The 5,945-nt window shown below is 39.9% G+C and overlaps 1 long non-coding RNA gene across 1 annotated transcript; it reads right to left on the bottom strand.

Moving 5' to 3' along the window:
• Positions 1-669: 669 nt before the first annotated feature.
• LOC125427516 lies at positions 670-5,502 on the bottom strand. The gene is made up of 3 exons (XR_007243700.1): positions 5,423-5,502; positions 3,871-3,962; positions 670-985 (listed from the first exon to the last, which is right to left on the bottom strand). It is a non-coding gene; the product is annotated as an uncharacterized LOC125427516 (long non-coding RNA).
• Between the last annotated feature and the right edge of the window lie 443 nt (positions 5,503-5,945).

Raw genomic sequence — 5,945 nt, 5'->3', positions numbered from 1 at the left:
AGCATTCAACTGAGATGCCAGCGCAGCCCCACCATGACCTGGACTTCTGGGTTTTGCAGTGATGGGGTTGAGGGGCAGCCGGCCAATGCATGACTGTATCCTCCACTGAGTTAAGTGGCCTGGGGAAGGCAAACGCTCTGACGGAAGGCTGCATTGCTCCTTCAAGCCCTTTTTCCTCCCTCCCACTGCCCCCAGATGGGGTTGAAAAAGTGGTAATGGATAGAGGCATTATTAGTAGTTATTTGTAGGGGAATTTATTAATATTCTGACAATGTTTTACAATTTAAAATTGGTTACTTGATTCACAAGTTATAGCTCAACTTAGGAAAGACAGGAAAAAATGGCTCTGGCCATCTCGGTAACACCACCAAAGGTTTAAGCTACCAATCATATCAATACATAATATATAGTCATATACCTTTCAGAAAAATATAAACAAGTTTTGTCAGCTTACCTGACATTAATATGTCAATTTTTGGCTCTTGGCCCATGGCCTACCACACCTCCTGAGGTATAATATTCCATAACACCAATCAGCAGGTGTTGCTGACACAGTTGACACTTGTTATGTTGGCTTACATTTTTCTACTGAGAATGCAGAAAGGGGGCGGGGTTCTTTCAATATAACCTCATCAAAACTCAGACTGAGTTTTTCAATGGTGCTGTCATTTCCAGTGTGCTGTGAGCCATGTTTTTATAGAGATGGAAAAATTGCCCAACCAATTCAGCCATAATTCAGATGATACAGTTGTGGCCTTGTGCTATATATCTCTTTGGCCTTCTGCTTCATATCCTTAGAACACCCACAAGAGAATTTGGTGATTAGAACCCCAAAGAAAGGGAACTTTGCACAAACAGGAAGCACTTTGAATGAAAGGCAAGGAGGAAAGTGTTTTGCTCAGATTCATTATGGGGTTTTTACCTCGAGATATGTTATTCAGGTTAGATGTCCTGACTCCTGACCCATTCCACATCCATTGCCAATCTAAATCCAAAATATTTAGATACGTGTTAATTGTAGCACAGAGTTTTAAAATAAAGACTGAAATATTCAGAAGTGTTGCTCTGCATTAGAACTGAGCAAAATGATTTAATTATCTTCTTTCACAACTGTAATACTGGCCAGTTATGTACAACATATTTGCTGCATTGCTGGCGCGAATGTACGTTGCAGCAAGATTTCTTGTACAGATGTATTTCTTCAAGCCCCACTTTCACTTTTCATTCTCTCTACAGCAAGCAAGACCACTTCTGGCATGATTTTGATTTTGCTTCACTGCCAGAGTGGGCAGATTTCCAGTAAGCCTAGCTTTGACTCAGACATCTTCCTTCTACCTACAGTCCTCTACTCTCTCTCCCACTGCCATCCACGCCTCCCCCCCCCTTTCCATATTGCTGGCTCCTTCAAGTGAAAGGGAAAAAAGCTCACTTTCGCAAGCTTAGCCAAAACACATTGAGCTCTGCTTTCTATTGATTTATCAAGATATCAAAGTAGTAATAAGGGTGAATGCTTGGAAATAGCAAGCCTTTCTGGGCTCCTGGGACAGCAGCAGGGAGAGGGGAGGGGAGGGGGAGAAATAGAGAGAATATTGGCCTTCTTTAGGGAATTGCTTTTCTGTTTCATTGGGGCGCATTATTTTTGCCACAATAATATTGATAGAAGTGCAGTTTAAAGATTAAGTCAGCAGTCTTGACTACCAAGTGCAATGAGATCTGTGCCTTTAAAGAATAAATTGATCGGTGGAGTTAACAAACCAGGCCAGGAGAGTTCTCTGCCAAAAAAACTGTGCATCCAGGAGGGAGTGCCTCATTGTGTGTAAGTAGAGAAATGGAAAGAGAGTCCATTACAAACCCACTGCGCAAAGAAGAGTCCCAAGGTAAGCATTCCATGCATAATGAACCATTGACTAGTATTATGCAGTGGTCTCCTGATCATTCTGAGCTTTATAACTTCCTCAGTGGCATTTTCCCTATTAACCATGAAGACCCAAATCAGATGGCCCCTCATAAGACTAGACAAAGAGCTGTCTGGTGTATGTAGCCTTCTCCTTTATGTATTTTAATATTAATATTCTACATTCTCTGTTATTTACAACAAACTCAGTATACACAAAATGGTCTCCCAAATTATTTGTGTATATGTATATCCTTACATATTACTTCAAGGGTAATTTGAGTCATATGGTTATTGTACATAACAGGTAATTTTGTACATTCATTTTGGCCTACAGAAAATGTCCACATCCTTGGTCTGAACAAAGAAATTTGTAAACATTATCAGTAAATATACATACTGGCTAAAGCTGGCATTGCAGACAGTACGTATCTCAGCTGGTTTTAGTTTATTGTCCAGTCAGTATCCATAATCTCCAAGACACAATGAAATATGCATGTACTTTGGCAGGTACACACATGGACAAATACACACACGGCAGAGAGAAAGAAAGAGAAATGTGAATGGACAAATCACAATGAAATCAGTGAGTCATGGGAGAAACGTATGTTTTGGGTACAATCACTTAACATTATTTCCCTGTTCTTGAGACTAGACAATTTTCCATTGGGATCTCTTAATTCCCATGGTGCCTTTGCTGTCAAACATAGGATAGAAACAGTTAGAGCCTATGACGTTTTCCTTTCAATAATCTGATGTTTTGTGAAATGGTTAACTCTGCTTCTACATGGAAATTTTTCCTTTCAGGAAAAGCAGGAAATCCTCACATTACAGAGGGAAATTACATTTCATACTCTTCTGAGCATAATTCATGCTGTTCCCAAGGGTTTTCCCACTCACCTGGAAAAAAATAAGCCTGCTTAGTGGCTGCAGGGAAGTGTCTATGAAGCACCCTGCTCTGCAGCCACTCTGCAGCTTATTGTTTTCCAGGTTAGTGGGAAAACCCTCAGGAATGGCACAAATTGTGCTTGGAATGAGCACATACTATGGAAAGATAAGTTCTCCTTTCAAAATGACAAGTAACATCCCCCCTCCACCCTTGAGGCCTTTAAACGGCTTTGTTCCTTTCTGTGTTGTAGTGTTCCCATGTGATTGCTTCTGAACCTTATACCTTTTGTACAGGCACAGTGGTGGACAAGAAGGAGAAATGGGAGAGGAGTAGCAGTGATGATACTAAATTGGGTGGAGTAGTTAATATTTTAGAGGACAGAACTAGGGTACAACTAAACTTGGATAGGTCGGAGAACTGGGCCCAGGCAAATAGGGAAAGTGTGGAGTGTTGCACTTGGGTAATAAAAATCATTTTTTATCAATATTGGATGGGTGGAACCTGGCTGGTTAGTACAACCTGTGAAAAGGATTTAGGGGTTCTAGTGGACCATAAGCTTAACATAAGCCAGCACTAAAACCAGCTAATGTGATCTTAGTCAGTTTAGCAGAAGTGGAAAAATGTCATGCAAAAGTATCAGTGCCATTGTACACTGCCTTGTTTAGACTTCATACATAGGGCTGTGTTGAGTTTGGACAACACAGTTTAGGAAGGATGTCAATAAGCTAGAAAGAATCCAGCATAGGGCAACAAAACTGGTGAAGGATTTGGAGAAAATGTCCTATGAGGAGAGGATGAAGGAGTTGGGAATGTCCATGTTGGAGAAGAGCTTCTTGCATGGTGACATGATTGCCCCCATCTGATTCCAAAAGGGATGCCACCCGGAGAATGGGGTGGATACATGTTCAGTCATGGTGGATTACAGGACTCAGACTAATGGAATAAACTATAACAAAGATGGTTTTATCTAAATTTGAGGAAAATTTTCATGATGGCGAGGTGTGTTTGATAGTGGAACAGTCTCCCTCATGAGGTAGTGTATTCTTCATCACTGGATGTTTTTTTTTAGTATTGGCTGCATACCTACTTGTGAAGAATATTGTACTTGTAGTTCCTGCATTGACATGTGGGTTGGACTAGATGATCCTGGTTCATTGACATGGAGTTGGACTAGGTGATCTAAGATTAAATAAATAAATCAACAAAGTGAGCCATGCAAGCCTTGTAGGGGAATGGAAGTCACCCCCAGGCCATTTGCAAGCTGCCGCCATAATGAGAACACACTTTTGAATAACACCAGCCCATCACCTTCAAGCGGCACAAAATGTACAGCCTACATCACTTTAAGACATAAATGAAAACATGAAATGTTTAGACTGTTCTTGCAGTCATTTTCAGTAAAATGTCCATGTTTTAACAGTAAAAACCTCCTCCAATTTCTACTTAGCAAGCAAAAAATGCTTTTGCACATGCAGTGAATGATTTGTGTGTGTGTGTTCCATCAAGTCACAGCTGACTTATGGGGACCCCATAGAGTTCTCAAGGCAAGAGACATTTGGAGGTGGTTTGCCACTGATTGCCTCCTCATCACAACCCTGTTATATCTTGGTGGTCTCGGATCCAAATGCTAGGGCTGGCTCTGCTTAGCTTCTGAATCTGCTGACATCTGGCTAGCCTGGGGCAATCCAGGTCAGGTCAGTCTTATTCTATATTTTTCCATTGTATATTCTTATTCTATATATTCTATACATATTCTATATTAAACTTTTAACTCCCAAATGAAACTAGAAGCTGCTGTGATTAATATGCATTACAATCAAAAGATCTCTAGAGGGTGCTACTACTGTACACTGTGTTCCACTTTCCTGTTTATTTAATATCTAGCATTGTATTTGCCTGGGATTTTTTCCCAGATAGTTAATGAAAAAATCAAGGGTTATGCACTACAGCACATCATATTCAATTTCCACAACAAGGTTTATGCACAGTTTTCTGCATTCCAACTACTCCCAGTCAATTCCATTAACAAGGTTTATGTACAGTTGGTGAACATTCTACCCATGAGAATCCCAATGGTATTTCAGTTGGTGAATTAAGCATAAGCTTTTATCTCTTTTGTTGAAGGCAGTTGAAGAAAAAAAAAAAGATTGATTGATTAGGTTGGGTATTTCATTCCCAGCTGAGTTATGTACATAAAGTAATAGGAAATTATGTGCTCTTGCAGAAACCGCAAAGCAAATTAGTTTTTATTTTCAGCAGAAGCCAAGCATTCAAACTTGCAGTATGCCCTGCTCATCTCTGCCAACATGTTTCTTCCCCAAATATATTAGAATTTAAACTTATGAGAAAAAATGCTATAAAAATTCTCATTGTTACTTTCAGACAAAAAAAAATCTATACCTTATTATCAGGCAGTTTGTAATTATATACATGATACACAGTCAATTAAGATTTCCAGGAATAACACACACACACACACACACACACTATACAAAAGGCAAAGCATTGACCTTTAGTAAGGAACAAAACCCCCTACTGCCTTGCCTCCTCCCAATCATGAAGCCCATATGTTGGATTTAATATGAGTTCAGAAATACAAAAAGTCATCATTGTATAAGATGATATGGAAAGTGACTTACTCTAGAATATGGTTCACGAGGCTGGAATCATATACAAAGACCTTCTCTGTAGGTGATTAATTGGAAAGCTTGTAACTCATGGTTGTTGAAAAAAGTATTTATTTCCAGGCACGTCTGATTTAGCATTGGACAAAAACTGCCTCAGCCACATTCACTCCTGGCATGTAGTGGCAAGCCTACCTCTGTTTGCCTATCTGTTGCTTCTCACAGGAGTTCCTGCCAAAAGTTAAAAATTACAACAGAGAAAAACCCTTCAGGTGCACAGTTCAGATCTCATAAATACTGCCTTGTGGTCTCCATCTGAAGCATCGTTCATATATCACAAATGGAGTTCACAAACCTGCTTATTCTCATTACTCATCCAATTATTCATTCATTAAAATGTCTCTCCTGTCTTCTAGGGAGATCAAAGTTACACAAGAGGCAAGATACAAGAAAATTGTAGCTCATACCCAGTCAAGGTTTGAGGGCATTCAGACTCACCTTTTCCCAACACAGGGAGGCAGAGCTGAGAAAGGCCAAC

This window comes from Sphaerodactylus townsendi, linkage group LG02 (assembly GCF_021028975.2).
Source record: "Sphaerodactylus townsendi isolate TG3544 linkage group LG02, MPM_Stown_v2.3, whole genome shotgun sequence".
NCBI classification, from domain to species: domain Eukaryota; kingdom Metazoa; phylum Chordata; class Lepidosauria; order Squamata; family Sphaerodactylidae; genus Sphaerodactylus; species Sphaerodactylus townsendi.
Note: the sequence above shows the minus strand (reverse complement) of the source record. Positions and strands in the feature narration are given on the sequence as shown.